The sequence below is a fragment of the Rhinolophus sinicus genome, chromosome 3 (assembly GCF_057876585.1).
Source record: "Rhinolophus sinicus isolate RSI-liver-muscle chromosome 3, RSI-T2T, whole genome shotgun sequence".
Taxonomy (NCBI): Eukaryota; Metazoa; Chordata; class Mammalia; order Chiroptera; family Rhinolophidae; genus Rhinolophus; species Rhinolophus sinicus.
In genome coordinates this window covers 93,453,351-93,471,909 of record NC_142503.1, presented here as the reverse complement: position 1 = coordinate 93,471,909, position 18,559 = coordinate 93,453,351, and the positions used below count along the sequence as shown (strand labels likewise).

The 18,559-nt window shown below is 37.5% G+C and overlaps 1 pseudogene; it reads right to left on the bottom strand.

Annotated features, from left to right (window-relative positions):
- Positions 1–17,980, bottom strand: part of LOC109459976 (small ribosomal subunit protein eS6 pseudogene) — a 44,044-nt pseudogene extending 26,064 nt beyond the window's left edge.
- Positions 17,981–18,559: the final 579 nt, after the last annotated feature.

The following is an 18,559-nucleotide window of genomic DNA, read 5'->3' as shown; positions in this document are numbered from 1 at the left end:
CCCAAATAAATAACCTCATGTTACACCTTAAAGAACTAGAAAAAGAAGAACAAGTGAAACCCAAGGTCAGCAGAAGAAAGGAAATAACAATAATCAGAGCAGAACTAAATGAAATAGAGAACAAAAAGACAATAGAAAAAATTAATGTGACAAAGACCTGGTTCTCTGAAAAGATTAACAAAATTGACAAACCCTTGGCTAGACTCACTAAGATAAAAAGAGAGAAGACACTAATTAACAAAATCAGAAACGTAAAAGGGGAAGTTATCACGGACACCACAGAAATACAAAGGATCATCCAAGAATACTATGAAGGACTATATGCCACCAAATTCAACAACCTAGAAGAAATGGACAAGTTCTTAGAAACATATAGCCTTCCAAGGCTGAACCATGAAGAACTGGAAAATCTAAACAGACCGATCACCAGTAATGAAATTGAATCAGTCATCCAAAACTTTCCCAAAAGCAAAAGTCCGGGACCAGATGGCTTCACTAGTGAATTCTACCAAACCTTCAAAGAGGACCTAATACCAATCCTGATCAAACTCTTTCAAAAAATTGAAGAAGAGACAGTACTCCCTAACTCATTTTATGAGGCCAAAACCTGGTAAGGACAACACAAAAAAAGAAAGTACAAACCAATATCTCTGATGAATACAGATGCAAAAATCCTAAACAAAATTCTAGCAAATCGAGTACAACAATGCATTAAAAAGATTATTCATCACAACTGAGTGGGGTTCATCCCCAGGGCACAAGGATGGTTCAACATCTGCAAATCCATCAATGTGCTACATCACATAAACAAAATAAAGAACAAAAATCATATGATTATATCAATTGATGCAGAAAAAGCATTTGACAAGATACAACATCCATTTATGATTAAAACACTTAATAAAATAGGTATAGAAGGAAAATACCTTAACATAATAAAGGCCATATATGACAAACGCTCAGCTAATCTCATAATTAATGGTGAAAAACTGAAGCCCTTTGCTCTATACTCAGGAACACGACAGGGCTGTCCCCTGTCACCTCTGCTTTTCAACACAGTGTTGGAAGTCCTTGCCAGAGCAGTCAGCAAGAGAAAGAAACAAAAGGCATCCCAATTGGGAATGAAGATGTTAAATTATCACTCTTTGCAGATGACATGATGCTATATATAGAAAACCCTAAAGACTCCACCAAAAAGCTATTAGAAACAATCAACGAATACAGTAAAGTTGCTGGCTACAAAATCAATGTAAAAAAGTCCATTGCCTTCCTATATACTAACAATGAAATCTCAGAAAAAGAAATACAAAAAACAATTCCTTTTGCAGTTGCAGCAAAAAGAATAAAATACCTAGGAATAAACTTAACCAAGTATGTGAAGGACATATATGCTGAAAACTATAAGACATTTTTGAAAGAAATTGAAGAAGACACAAAGACATGGAAAGACATTCCGTGCTCATGGATTGGAAGAATCAACATAGTTAAAATGGCCATATTACCCAAAACAATATACAGATTTAATACAATCCCCATCAAAATCCCAATGGCATTTTTTAAAGAAATAGAACAAAAATCATCTGATTTGTTTGGAACCACAAAAGACCCCGAATAGCCAAAGCAATCTTAAGAAAAAAGAACAGTAATGGATGTATCACACTTCCTGACTTTGGCTTGTACTACAGGGCTACAATAATCAAAACAGCATGGTATTGGCAGAAAAACAGACACATAGACCAATGGAATAGAATTGAGAACCCAGAGATAAAACCACCTAAATATGGACAGATAATTTTTGACATAGAAGCTAAAAACATACAATGGAGGAAAGACAGCCTCTTCAATAAATGGTGCTGGGATAACTGGATGGCCCCGTGCAAAAGAATGAAACTGGACTGCTATCTGTCACCATGTACCAAAATTAATTCAAAATGGATCAAAGACTTAAGCATAAGACCTGACACAATAAACTGCATAGAAGAAAACATAGGTACTAAACTTATGGACCTTGGGTTCAAAGAGCATTTTATGAATTTGATTCCAAAGGCAATGGAAGTAAAAGCTAAAATTAACGAATAGGACTATATGAAACTTAAAAGTTTCTGCACAGCAAAAGAAACCATCGACAAAATAAAGAGGCAACCGACTGAATGGGAGAAGATTTTTGCAAACAGTGCCTCCGATAAGGGGCTAATATCCAAAATATACAAGGAACTCATGCAACTCAACAACAAAAAAACAAACAACCCAATTGAAAAATGGGCAGAGGACTTGAAGAGACATTTCTCCAAAGAGGACATACAAATGGCAAATAGACATATGAAAAAATGCTCAACATCACTAATCATCAGAGAAATGCAAATAAAAACCACAATGAGATATCACCTCACCCCAGTCAGAATGGCTATCAACAAGACAAATAGTAACAAGTGTTGGAGAGGCTGTGGAGAAAAAGGAACCCTCATACACTGTTGGTGGGAATGCAGACTGGTGCAACCATTATGGAAGGCAGTGTGGAGGTTCCTCAAAAAATTAGGAATAGAATTACCATGTGACCCAGCAATCCCTCTCCTGGGTATCTACCAAAAGAATCTGAAAACATTTATACATAAAGACACATGTGCTCCAGTGTTCATTGCAGCTTTGTTTACGGTGGCCAAGACATGGAAACAACCAAAATGTCCTTCAATAGATGAATGGATAAAGAAGTTGTGATATATATACACAATGGAATACTATTCGGCAGTAAGAAAAGATGATATAGGAACATTTGTGACAACATGGATGGATCTTGAGAGTATGATGCTAAGCAAAATAAGTCAGACAGAAAAAGCAGAGAACCATATGATTTCACTGATATGTGGTATATAAACCAAAAACAACAAAAGAACAAGACAAACAAATGAAAAACAAAAACTCATAGACACAGACAATAGTTTAGTGGTTACCAGAGGATAAGGGGGGAGGGGGGTGGGAGATGAGGGTAAAGGGGATCAAATATATGGTGATGGAAAGAGAACTGACTCTGGGTGGTGAACACACAATGGGATTTATAGATGATGTAATACAGAATTGTACATCTGAAATCCATGTAATTTTACTAACAATTGTCTTCCCCATAAATTAAAAAAAAAAAAAAAAAGAGCTAATGACCTTCCCAAACAGAAAGCATGAGACCCAGATGGGTTCACTGGAAATTTCCAGCTATGAATTCAATTTCTTCAACAGATATGGGACTATTCAGGTTATGTATTTAATCACTTTGGTATTTTGTGGTTATTGAGGAATTGATCCTGTGCTCCGTTAGAATGTCTCACATCACTATCACATAATTGCTTGGGACTGTGGCATGAGAGGTTACAGAGAAGAGAAGAGAAGAGAAGAGAAGAGAAGAGAAGAGAAGAGAAGAGAAGAGAAGAGAAGAGAAGAGAAGAGAAGAGAAGAGAAGAGAAGAGAAGAGAAGAGAAGAAGAAAAAAGAAGGGAAGGGAAGGGAAGGGAAGGGAAGGGAAGGGAAGGGAAGGGAAGGGAAGGGAAGGGAAGGGAAGGGAAGGGAAGGGGAGGGGAGGGGAGGGGAGGGAAGGGAAGAGAAAAGATTTCTGTTCTCTCTCTGAGCATTAGGAGGTCCCGTCCCTGTTCCTTGGGCCAGAACTAGATTTCTCCTGGACGTCTCACTGTCCATGCTAGTGTCACCTCTTGGTTTCAGGCTATATTGTGCTGAGACTGAAGGATACTGGAGGGAAAAAAATTAGTATACTCAGCACTGGATCAGTGGTACTCCAAATTTTTGTCTTCTTTTTCAATGTTCCTGCTAATATTGAGTTTTCAGTGTCCTCAGTTAGCTGTTCCATGTATTCTGTCCAGGTTTTACAACTATATTCAGCAAGAGAGATAGGGTGGGGTGCACTTACTCCATTTTATCCAGAAGCCGAACCTAAAGATTTCTTTGGGCATACGAATGCTGAAAGAATTAATCACCAGCATATCTTCACCTCAAAAAAGTTAAAGGAAGTCCTTCAGACCAAAAACAAACAAACAAACAAAAAAAAACAGAAAAGATACCAGAGGGAAATATGGATGTACATAAAGGAATGGAGAGTATCAGAAATGGTAAGTATGTGGGTAAACATAAAAGACTTTTTTCTTTTTAAATCTTTTCAAAAAATAATTGACTACTTAAAGCAAAAATAATGACAATGCACAGTGGCATTCATAACATGCAGAAGCAAAATATATGACAACAAAAGCACAAAGTCCTGGAAGGGAAAAATAGAAGTACAATGTTGTAAGGTTTTTATACTATGGTTTAAGTGATACAATGTTACTAGAAGGTAGACTAATAAGTTAAAGATGTATACTATAAGCCATAAAGCAATCACTAAATAGTAAAAAATTAAATTATGCCTAATAAACTAATGAATAAGATAAAATAGAATTATAAAATATGTTTAATTAATTTTTTGAAGGCCAAAAGTAGGGAAAAGGGAACAAAGAACAGATGGATGAAATAGAAAATTAATATCAAGATGGCAGATTTAAATCCTATCATATAAATGATTACATAAAATGTAAATGGTCTATAGGAGGGATGGCAAACTATGGCCTGTAGTCCAAACCATGACTACAGCATGTTTTTACATGGCCCTCAATCTAAGAATGGTTTTTACATCTCCAAATTGCTGTTTTCAAAAAAAAGGAGAGAAGAAAGAGTAGGTGGCAAAGACCATATGAGGCAAACAAAGCCTAAAATATTTATCGTGTTTCCCCAAAAATAAGACCTAACCAGAAAATAAGCCATAGCATGATTTTTCAGGAGGACATGCCCTGAACATAAGCCTTAATACATCTTTTGGAGCAAAACTTAATATAAGACCTGGTCTTATTTTCAGGGAAACATGGTATTAACTTGTCCTTTACAAAGGACATTTTTCAACTGCTAGTCTAAATGCCCCAATTAAAATTAAAAAGCAGAGGTTTTCATATTAGATAAAAGAGCAAGATCCAACCATGCTACATAAACCAAAATAGTAAAAGAATAAGATATATATATATAATATATATATATATATATATATATATATATATATATATATATATATATATATATATATATGATAGTAGAAAATATATCTATATCTATGTCTCTGCCTCCAGTTCCTGGCACAAAGATCCTAAAACCCTTGTAATTTACTAAATGATAAGAGCATTAGAAGCATCTTTTGTTTTGATATTTGGTCTTTGAACCCAGTTTTTTGTTTTGTTTTCTTTTGTTTTTAACTGTAAAGGAAATTTATTGCTTCTGATTCACTTAACTGAAGAATTCAAAGGTATGTGAACTTCAGGCATTGAATTAAGGTTAAGGCTCTGGTTCCATTTCTCTTGGTGTTATTTTTTTTTATTATTATTAGTTTCAGGTGTACAAAATGATGTAATAGTTAGACATTTATACCCCTCACAAAGTGATAACCTCCTCCCCCAATCTATTACCCCTCTGACACCGTATATAGCTGTTACAGTTCCACTGACTGTATTCCTTATGCTGTACTCCACATCCTGTGACCTTTGACCTCCTGCCACAGAGTTCCTAAATCCCTTGGAATTTCCTCAGTGGTATCATTGTCTTTGTTCTAATGAGATGACTCTTTGTTGGGCTTTGGAAGGGGGCTTTGACCAAGCTATGATTAGAAATTTTCAGCCCCACCCCACCCCTATTCTCCAGAGAGGGGAAAGGGGCTGGAAAAGAAGTTAATGTTGAGTTGCCTACGTGATGAAGCCTCCATAAAAATTTCAGTAGTACGGGGTTCAGAGAGCTTCTGGGTTAGTAAACATATGGAGGTGATGAGAGAATGGCACTCCTGGAGGGAGAATATATAATAATAATTATTATTATATATGTAATATATATCATTATATATAACATACAGAGGGTGCCAAAAGTGTATACATATTTTAAGAAAGGAAAAAACTATTAAAATTGTAATACTCAGCATATACTGATAACAAAAGATGAATACAAGTCATGTTTGACTTCTGATTACAAGAGGTGCTCAAAGTGGTTACCATCAGTGTAATTTTACTACAGTTATTTCCTTTCTTAAAATGTGTATACATTTTTTTGGCACCCTCTGTATATATATATACCGGGGTGCCAAAAATAATGTATACACATTTTAAGAGATGGTATCTATGTATTACTTTTCGAAGTTGAGTTGAATAACATAGCGATGTGTAGTATGATGTTCATTCAAAAGATGGCGTTAATCGAATGCTAGCATCCTTCACTGTACTATAATTTTAATACAGTTTTTCCTTGCTTAAAATATATGTATATATATATTCACAGGATGTAAAGTACAGCATAGGGAATATAGTCAACAGTTTTGTAATAGCTATGTACGATGTCAGAGGGGTAGTAGGCTTGGTGGGGTGTAAATGTCTAATCATTATGCTGTTTTGTACACCTGAAACTAATAATTAAACAAATTAAAAATATAAATAAATAAAGCAGTATTTAGAGGGTAATTTATAGTATTGATTGCTTATATTAGAAAGGAAGAAAGGTCTCACATCAATTATTTAAACTTACACATTGAGAAACAAGATTTTAAAAGAGAAAAAAATTAATTAGGGAAAAAGCATCACCAAATTTTTACAAATCCTTCCAGAAAACTGAAGAGGAGAGAGTACTTCCCAACTTACTCTATGAAGCCAGCATTATCCTGATACCAAAATCAGCCAAAGTCATTTACAAAAAAGAAAACTACAGACCAATATCCCTCATGAGTAATCTGCAAACATTCTTAACAATCTTGTAGTAAATAAAATTGAGCAATATATAAAAAAATGATACACATCATGATCAAATGAGGTTTATCCCAGGAGTGCAAGGTTTAACATTTGAAAATCAATCAATGTAATTCATTATATTAACAGACTAAAAGCAAAACAACAATAAAAAACAAAACCTAGGTGATAATCTCAGTGGATGCAGAAAAACTTTTGAGAAAATCTAACATTCATTACTAAAAACACTAAGAATACAAAGAAACTTCATAAACTTGACAGGGAATTCATGTTTTCCACCTAAGATCAGGAACAAGGCAAGACTCTCCATCCTCACCACTGGTATTCAGTGTAGTATTGGAATGTCTAGCCAGTGCAATAGAACAATGAAGAAAAATAAAAGGCACCTAGATTGAAAAGAAAAATCTAAAACTGTCTATTAGCAGACAACTTAATCATGTATGCAGAAAATCCTATGGAATCTACAAGGAAAAAAAGCTATATACTAAAAGAAAACCTTTGGAGGGACAGCCTGGTGGCTCAGGCAGTTGGAGCTCCGTGCTGCTAACTCCGAAGGCTGCCATTTCTATTCCCACGTGGGCCAGTGGGCTCTCAACCACAAGGTTGCCGGTTCAACTCCTCAAGTCCCACAAGGGATGGTGGGCTCTACCCCTGCAACTAAGTTTGAACACGGCACCTTGAGCTGAGCTGCCTCCTGGCTCCCGGATGGCTCAGTTGGTTGGAGTGCAGGCTCTCTACCACAAGGTTGCCAGTTTGATTCCTCAACTCCCACAAGGGATGGTGGGCTGCGCCCCCTGCAACTAGCAATGGCAACTGGACCTGGAGCTGAGCTGCGCCCTCCACAACTAAGACTGAAAGGACAACATGAAGCTGAATGGCACCCTCCACAACTAAGATTGAAAGGACAACAACTTGACTTGAAAAAAAAAGTCCTGGAAGTACACACTGTTCCCCAATAAAGTCCTGTTCCCCTTCCCCAATAAAATCTTAAATAGAAAAAAAAAAGAAAAGAAAACCTTTAGAACTACTAAACGTTAACAAGAATATATGTGCTTATCAAGATTGCAGGATACAAGATAACTATGTAAAAATCAATTATATCTTGGATATTTGCCAGAATGGTGGATTAGGTAAATGCTATGCCTACTGAATCCCAGGATCACACCAAAATTACAAATAAATTATAGAAAAATAAATCTCAAGAATCATTCGAAGACAAGCTGAATAGAAATCCTATAACTAAGGATATAAAGAAGAGGCAACATTGAGACTGGTAGGAGGGATGGAGATTCAAAACGGGCTGATCCTAAATGCACAAATAGTGTTTGAACATTGGAAGGGACACCTTGGTAGCAGAGGTTCCTCCATGAAGAGGGAGGGGTCCCAGTCCCATGCTGGGCTCCCCAGCCCAGGAGTCCTATGCCAGGAAGAGGAGTTCCTACAACAGCTGGCAGTGAAAATCAGCAAGTACTCTGCCCATCCTGATGAGATGGAAGGCAGCTGGAAAGCCAAAAACCCTCTTATAGAACCCACACACAGACTCATTCACTTGCAAACACTCACCTGGTCTCTGGTGAAGCAATTCATCAGGGAAAGACTGAGTTTTGTGGCTTCTGGGTGAGGGCTAGAGGGATAGAAACCATTGTTGTCCCTGTGTGGAGCCTGACACACATGTAGCCTACAGGGGGACACCATTTTTCTGTGTTGAATCCACCCCCAAAGGGCCAAGTCTGGAACTGTATTGGTCTAGTGGAATCCATGTGTGCATACTGCCTTGGTGACACCCTGGGTCCCTGACCCCGCACAGCTGGCGCTGCAGTGCCCAGGATACTCTTGACTGCTGGGCTACTGGGCCTGCCCCATAGGCAGCAGAAGACTTTCTGCAGCAGCAGATGGCCCGCAGCAGATGGGAAACATTTGGTGGTGGGAGGTGACCCAAGACCTGCACTACAGCATCTCTTGGGCAGCTCTTGGGGACCTGTGGGCCTGAGGTAGGCAGTGGCTGGCTGTGGTATTCTCAGGGCATTTTTGTGGGGTGGTTGTGGGCCCAGCAACAGTGCAGGATCCAAGACTGCACTGACTTTGTAGAAACAATTGCCCACACCCCTTAGCTCCCTGGAACTCCCATCCACCCACAGGGAGCTACATTGTGAGGGGCCCTCTTGGTGCCTAGGTGTCCAGTCCCACCCCACAAGCTTCAGAAGCTTTATTCAGTAGTGGACAGCCCACAACAGCCTGGGGAGCTTTTGGTGGTGGACAGTAACCCAAAACTTGTGGCGCAGCCACTCTTGAGCAGCTCTCAGGAATTTGCGAGCCCAAGGCAAGCAGTGGCTGGCTGCAGGGCTCTAAGGGCTTTTCATGAAGTGGCAACAGGCCAGGTACTGCCCCAAGGTGAGCAGTAGCTGACTGTGGTGTTCTCAGAGTGCTGTACGAAGTGGTCACAGGCCAGGCACTGGTGCAAGAAATGAATCTGCATCAACTTTGTAAAAGCCACCAGTCAGGTCTCGTGACTCCCTATGACTCTGTACTGCCCAGCTAATGCTGCATTACCGAGGGTAGTCTAACCCACACACCTAAGGAGTCTCTTTCAGTGGCTGAGCCTTACAGGCAGCCAGAGGGTGGCAATAGGCCTAGGAGATCTGGGCTTTTGCTAAGATGCTTCAGGCACAATGCTGGTGGCAGCCAGCCTCAGTTCACAACAAGCCCACCCCCACATGCCTCCAGGTCCAGTACAGGCAGCAGTCACCACATATAGCTTTGTGGCTCCTACCAGGTATCCACAGGCTGGTAACAGGCAAGACTGAAATTGGCCTGCATGGGAGCCCTACCCAAGAGATACCAGAAACAACACACCCAGAGGTCCCCTTCAGACCACACCAGAGCATTACCTGGTTAGCCCCACAGCAACACACCCAAAGAGGGTCTCAACAGGAATAAGAGCCTACAGCAGTGAAGCCTGCTCTGAGGTTTCAGTCCCCCCACACACACACACACAGCAGCTCATACACTGTGGGTGTAGCCAGTCCAAACAGTCAGCCAGCCTTGGAGTCAACCCCACTCACAGATGCATCAAAAGCAATCAAGGCTCAACTACAACATAGAGAGATCACACATAACACACTCAAGGGACACTTCTGGAACACATGCACAGGAGATTAGGGATACTGAACCATTGGGCCACACAGAACACATACTACATAAGGCCACCCAGCAAAGACTGAGAGACAGAGGAAATCTACCTAATACATAGAAGCAAACACAGAGAGACAGCCAGAATGAGGTAACAAAGAAATATGTTCCAAATAAAAGAACAGGAGAAATCTCCAGAAATAGAACTAAATGAAATGGAGGAAACCAACATACAAGAGAGAGTTTAAAAGAGTGTTTATAAGAATAATTAAGGAACTTAGTGAAAATTTCAACAAAGAGATAGCAAACATAAAGAAGGTCATAGAAACCATAAAAAAGAATCAGTCAGAAATAAAGACTATAGTAACTGAAATGAAGAATACACTGGAAGGAATCAACAGCAGATTAGATGAAGCAGGGGATCAAATCAGCGCTTTAGAAAACAAGGTAGCAGAATACACCCAATTGGAACAACAACAACAAAAAAGAATAATAATGATGATGATGATGATTTAAGGGGCCTGTGAGACAACATCAAGTATGACAACATTCACATCAGAAAGAGAAGAAAGGGAGCAAGAGATCAAGAGCCTATTTGAAGAAATAATGACTGAAAACTTACCTAACCTGGTAAAGGAAATAGACATACAAGCCCAGAAAGTGCAGAGAGTCCCAAACAAGATAAACCCAAACAGGCCCACATCAAGACACATCATAATTAAAATGGCAAAGGTTAAAGACAAAGAGAGAATCCTAAAAGCAGCAAAAGAAAGACTAGTTACCTACAAGGGAGCTCCCATAAGACTATCAGCTGATTTCTCAACAGAAACTTTGCAGGCCACAAGGGAGTGGCAGGAAATATTCAAAGTAATGGAAAACGAAGGCCTACAACCAAGATTACTCTACCCAGCAAGGCTATCATTTAAAATTAAAGGAGAGACAAAGAGCTTCCCAGATAAGAAAAAGCTCAGGAATTCATTACCACCAAGCCAGTATTACCAGAACTGTTAAAAGGACTCCTTTAAGCAGGAGAAAACAAAGATAAAAAATATTAATAATTAAAATAATAATTAAGATAAAAAATAATTAATAATTAATAACTATGCACCTATCAAAAATCAGTTTAACTGTATATGGATTAAATGCTCCAATCAAAAGACATAGGGAAGCTGAATGGATAAGAAAACAAGAGCCATTCATATGCTGTCTACAAGAGACCCACCTCAGATCAAAAGACAAACACAGACTGAAAGTAAAGGGATGGAAAAGATATTTCACACAAATGGAAACAAGAAAAAAGCTGGGGTAGCAATACTTATATTGGACAAAACAGATTTTAAAATGAAAACTGTAATGAGAGGCAAAGAAGAGCATTACATAATAACAAAGGGATCAATCCAAGAGGACATCACCCTAGTAAAAATTTATGCATGCAACATAGGAGCACCTAAATATATAAAGTAAATATTGACCAACATAAAAGCAGATATTAATAATAACACAATCATAGTAGGGGACTTTAACACCCCACTGATACCAATGGACAGATCTTCCAGACAGAAAATCAACATGGAAACAGCAGCCTTAAATGACACACTAGACCAGATGAATTTAATTGATATTTTTAGAACATTTTACCTCAAAGCAGCAGAATATACATTCTTTTTAAGTGCACATGGAACATTTTCAAGATAGACTACATGTTAGGCCACACAAAAAAAGTCTCAATAAATTTAAGAAGATTGAAATCTTATCAAGTGTCTTCTCTGATCACAATGGTATAAACTAAAATTTTTTTTAAAAACCCTGAAACACACACAAACACATGGAGACTACATAACATGCTACTAAATAGTGAATGGGTCAACAGTGACATCAAGGAAGAAATCAAAAGATACTCTGAGACAAATGAAACTAAAAACACAATGACCCCAAATCTATGGGACACAGCAAAAGCTGTGGAAATTCATAGCAATGCAGGCCTACCTAAAGAAACAAGAAAAATCTCAAATAAACACTCTAACTTTACACCAAAGGAAACTGGAAAAATAACAGCAAACAAAGCCAAAAGTAAGTACAAGGAAGGAAATAATAAAGATCAGAGCAGAAATAAATGAAATAGAGTCTAAAAAAATACAAAAGATCAATGAAACCAAGAGCTGGTTTTTTGAAGATAAACAAAATAGACAAATCTTTAACCAGATTCATCAAGAAAAAAAGATAGAGGACCTAAACAAATAAAACCAGAAATAAAAGAGGAGAAGTAACAATTGACACCACAAAAAATTTAAAGAAAATACTATAAGCAACTAGACATCAACAAATTGGATAATCTGGATGAAATGGATAAATTCCTAGAAACATACAATCTTCCAAGGCTAAATCAAGAGAAACAGAAAATCTGAACTGACCAATTACCACCAACAAAATTGAATCAGTAATCAACAAGTTTACAACAAACAAAAATCCTGGACCATATGGCTTCACAGGTGAATTTTACCAAACATTAAAAAAATAAATTTAGGGCTGGCCCAGTGGCTCAGGTGGTTGGAGCACCACGCTCCTAATGGTGAGGTCACCGGTTCGATTCCCATGGGCCAGTGAGCTGTGCCCTCTACAGCTAAGATTTGAACAACGGATCTCCCTAGAGTTGGGCTGCCTTAAGCAGCTGGAGGTCGGCGTGAGCTGCCAGGGACTGCTGTGTTCCCATGGGCTGGCTGACTGGCGACCAACTGTCTCAGCTTGGAGGAACACAAGACTCATAATACCAGCATGAGCCAGGGAGCTGTGTCCTACACAACTAGGCTGAGAAACAATGGCTTGAACCGGAGTAGGGGGGAGGCAGAAGAAGCGAGGAAAATATTAACACCTATTCTTCTCAAGCTATCCCAAAAACTTCAGGGGGGAGGGGGAGCTCCCCAGTTCATTCTACAAGGCCACCATTACCCTGATTCCAAAACCAGACAAATACATTATTAAAAAAAGAAAATTACAGACACCATACCTGACGAACATAGGTATAGGTGCAAAAATCCTAAATGAATTATTAGCAAACTGAATTCAGCAATACATTAAAAAGATCATACACCACGATCAAGTGGGATTAATTCCTGGTATACAAGGTTGGTTCAATATCCACTAATCAATTAATTTGATACACCACATAAACAAAATGAAAAATAAAAATCATATGATCATATCAATACATGCAGAAAAAGCGTTTGACAAAATCCAGCAACAATTTATGATAAAAACTCTTAGCAAAGTGGGAATAAAGGGAACATACTACAACATGATAGAGGTCATATATGACAAACCCATAGCTAACATCATACTCAATGGTGAAAAGCTAAAAGCATTTTCCTTAAGATCAGGAACAAGACAAGGATGTCCACTTTCACAACTTTTATTTAACATTGTATTGGAAGTCTTAGCCATAGCAATCAGACAAAATAAAATAAAATGCATATAAATTGGAAAGGAAGAAGTAAACTCATTATTTGCAGATGATATGATATATATATATATATATATAGATAGATAGATAGATAGATAGATAACCCCAGAGATTACACCAAAAAACTATTAGAACTGATAAATGAATTCAGTAAAGTAGCAGGATACTAAATTAATATTCAGAAATTGGTTACATTTTTATACACCGATAACAAACTATCAGAAAGAGAAATTAAGAAAACAATCCCATTTACAATTGCATTAAAAATATAATAAATACCTAGGAATAAATTTAATCAAGAAGGTAAAAGACATGTACTCAGAAAATTAAAAAACATTGAAGAAAAAAATGAGGGAGATACAAATAAATGGAAGCATATACCGTGCTCATGGATAGGAAGAATTAAGGTAGTTAAAATTTTTATACTACCAAAGCAATCTATAGATTCAATGCAATCCCTATCAAAATACCAATGGAATTTTTCACAGAACTAGCACATATAATCTTAATATTTACATGTGGGCAGCCGGGTGGCTCAGGTGGTTGGAGCGCTGTGCTCCTACTAACACCGAGGTCACTGGTTCGATTCCCACCAGGGCCAGTGAGCTGCGCCCTCTACAGCTAGATTGAGAACAATGGCTCAACCTAGAGCTGAGCTGCCGTGAGCTGCCATGAGCAGCTGGCAGCCAGTGTGAGCAGCCGGCGAGAGATGCCGTGAGCTGCTGTGAGCGACTGGCCAGAAGCCAGTGACTGACTGGCTCAGATGCGAAGGGGGCAAAGCTCACACTAATGCCAACATGGGCCAGTGAGCTGCATCCTCCACAACTAGACTGAGAACAATGGCTTGATTCGGAGTTGCAGGGGAAGGGGGAGTGGGGAAGGGGAAAAAAACAAATAAAATAAAATAAAATCTATATGGAACCACAAAAGACCCTGAATAACCATGGGAATCTTGAGAAAGAAGAATACAATTGGAGGTATCATGCTACCCAATCTCAAACTGTGCTACAAGACTATAGTAATCAAAACAGCATGGTACAGGCATAAAAACAGACACAGATCAGTGGAACACAATAGAGAGCCCAGAAATAAACCCACACCTACATGTCACTTAATCTATGACAAAGGAGGCAAGAATATAGTATGGGGTAAAGATAGTTGTATTCAATAAATGGTGTTGGGGAAACCTGGACAGATACATGCAAAAAAATGAAACTGGACCACCTTCTTATTCCATATACAAGAATAAACTCAAAATGGATTAAAGACTTACAGGCCCATATTCCTGGTGAACATAGATGCAAAAATCCTAAAAGAATTATTAGCAAACCAAATTCAGCAGAACATTAAAAAGATCATACACCATGATCAAGTGGGATTAATTCCTGGTGTACAAACTTGGTTCAATATTCACAAATCAATTAACGTGATACACTACATAAACAAAATGTAAGGCTCAAAACCATAAAACTCCTAGAAGAAAACATAAGCAGTAAACTATCTTAGTGATATTTTTTCTATCTATCTCTTTGGGTAAAGGAAACAAAAGAAAAAATAAATAAATGCAACTACATCAAGCTAGAAAGTGTTTGCACAGCAAAGGAAACCACCAACAAAATGAAAACATGGCCTACTGAACAGGAGAAGATACTCACTAATGATACATCTGATAAGGGGTTAATATAAAAAATTTATAAAGAACTCATGCAACTTAACACCAAAAACAAACAATCCAATTTAAAAATGGGCAAAGGGCCTGAATGTACATTTCCCCCAAGAGGACATACACATGGCCCATAGACGTATGAAAAGATGCTCAACATTACTAATCATCAGATAAATGCAAATTAAAACCACAATGAGATAGCACCTCCCCCCTGTCAGAATGGCTATCATCAATAATTCAACAAACAGCAAGTGTTGGCAAGGATGTGGAGAAGAGGGAACCCTCATGCACTGTTGGTGAGATTGCAAATTGGTGCAGCCACTACGGAAAATGGTTTGGAGTTTCCTCAGTAAAATTTATGAACCAGGGAGTGACCGATTAGCTCAGTTTTATGAACCAGCAATTCCACTTCTGGGTATTTACCCAAAGAAACCCAAAACACTATTTCAAAAAAATATATGCACCCTTATGTTCATTGCAGCCAAGATATGGAAGCAACCCATGTGTTCATTAATAGACAATTGGATAAAGAAGATGTGCTACATATATACAATGGAATATTGCTAGGCCATTAAAAAAGAATGAACTCTTACATTTGCAACAACATAGTTGGACCTAGAGGGTATTATGCTAACTGAAATAAGTCAGACTGAGAAAGACAAATACCATATGATCTCATTTATTAGTGGAATCTAAAGAACAAAATAAACAAACAAACAAAAAAACAGAAACAAACTCATAGATACAGAGAACAAACTGATAGTTGCCAAAGGGGAAGGGGGATAGGGAGCTGGGTGAAAAAGATGAAGAGATTAAGGAATACAAACTGGTAGTTACAAAATAGTCACAGGGATGTGAAGTACAGCATAGAGAATATAGTCAATAATGTTGCAACAACTATGTATAGCGCCAGATGGGTACTAGATTAATCAGAGGGATCACTGCATAAATTATCTAAATATCTAACCACTATGCTGTACACATGAAATAATGTAAAATAATATTGAATTTCAACTGTAACTGAAAAATAAATAAATAAATATCTGGGTCTTAGAAAATACAAAGGGGGAAAAAAGAATAAACACCAAATATATTTCTTATTATAAAGCACAATATCACACAGGTATATGAAAAGATGCTCAAAATCATTGGTCATTTAGGGAAATGCTATTTAAAACTACACTGAGATACTACTACGTACCCCTCAGAAAGGCTAAAATTTTAAAGGCTGATTATATGAAGTGTTGGCAAAGATAAAGAACAACTAGAACTCTCATGCACTGCTAGTGGGAATGTGACATGGTACAACCATTTTGAAAAGAGTTTGGCAATTTCTTAAAAAGTCAAACATATACCTACCAGATGACCCAACCATTTGATTAATATTACATATTAAAGGTGCATAACACATAAAAACATCTAGTCAATGCCAATGCATGGCATTTTTCTATGCATTATTGTAACATCATCACATTTATTTGAATATTTTATGTAGGAAGCACTAGTTATAATGATGCCTATGTAAATTGCAATTGGTAATAAAATAAAAATATTTTTATTTTCATTGTGATATGATTTTTCTTTCCAATTAAAAATATAAGTATAAACATATTTTAATTTTTAAAACAAAGGCATACTACTGATATAGAACCAAATTAAGATACAGGAGCTAGTCCTATAACAGGTAAGAGAAAAAAGCTATATATTTCATGATATATTGCAAATTGGCTACAGTAGACCAAAAAACAAAAAAACCTGCTTCTTTTGTGTAAAATATTTTTAATAATAAAGTGAGTAATATTAAGAAATAAGAACATTTCTACCTGATCATTAGCTGACCACTAAACTAACATAACAGACTTCAGTAGCCTGAAGTAGATGAATGCAGAATTTACAGAATTAGTTCAGAAAAGTCACTAAATAAGAACCTGATTTTCAGAGTTACATTTTATAATATTCAATATGTCCAGTTTTCCACACAAAAATATTGAAACATATGTAAAGTAGATCCCAAATAACTATAGACCATGTAGGGAGGAGGGGGAGAGCAATCAATAGAAATTGTCCTAGATAAAGCCCATACATTGGATTTTCTAGACAGACTTTTATTTTTTATGTCTGATCTTTTTGATTTGTTACTCTTACAAAATCTCATTTTTTTACTGGACTCAGACTTAGAGATAGAAACTCTCAGAGAGGACAGCCTACACCTCTTGGCAATCTGTTCCTGGTGTTTTTCTTTGGCTTCCTTCATTCTCTTGGCCAAAAGCTTAGCATATTCTGTGGCCTCTTTCTTATTGTTTTTAGCACGCTGTTTCTTCAGAACAATATGATGACATTTGTGTTGCAGGATGCATGGAGTAACAAGATGCTGAATCTTGGGTGCTTTGGTCTAGGTTTCTTACCTTCTTTGTTTAGAGGCTTTCTCACAACATATTGGCAAACATCATCTTCTTTAGAGACATTGAAAAGTTTGTAGATTCTGCTAGCTCTTTTGGGCCCCAGGCAAAAAGGCACAGCAGTATCAGTGAGACCAGGAATATCTTTCTCCCCATTTTTTTTTACAATGATCAAGTTGAGAACACTCAGATTGGCATCCGCAATGCAACCCCAAACATATTTGCACTTTCTTTCTTCAGTCCTCCTTGGTCTATAACAGGAATGCTCCTTACTCAGGAGCAGGTGGACATGGCCATGGGTCAAGACACCCTGCTTCATGGGGAAACCTAACAAGGTCCACCACTGATTCCCACCATTCATTCCCACCACTGATTCGAACCACATAACCCTTCCATTTTTCACCCAGAGTGTCAGCAGCAACTTATTTGGCCATATGCTTTTCATAAAATGTACGAAGTTTGCACTCGTTGTCCACTTCAATGCATTTCTGGCAGCCAGAGACTGAGAAAGAGATATTCAATTTCATCTTGAAGAAGCCAACAGCCTCTGAGGTGCCACAAAAAAAAGCTAGACAGACTTTAAATCAGCTATTTTAAATATGTTCAAAGAGCTAAAGGAAACACATATAAAACTAGCATGAGAATAGTGTCTCACCAAATACAGAATATCAATAAAGTGATCTAAATCATAAAAATGAACCAAATAGAAATTCTGGAGTTAAAAAGTACAATAACTGAAATGAATATTTCATTAGAGGGGCTTCACAGATTCAAGTAGGCAGAAGAAAGAATCAGGATTTGAAGATAGGTCAATTGATATTATCTTGATAGAGGAACAGAAAAAAAAATGAGGAAAAATTAATAGAGCCTCAAAGATTTCTGGGATACCATAAAACACACCAATATATGTGTAATGGGAGTCCCAGAAGGAGAAGGGAGAGAGAAAAGGGAAGAAATAGTATTTGAAGAAATTTTGGCCAAAATTTCTCAAATTTGATGATAACATTAATCTACATATCCAAGAAGTTCAATGAAGTCCAACTAGGAAAAATTCAAAGAGATTCATACCTAGACACATCGTAATCAAACTGGCAAAGACAGAGAGA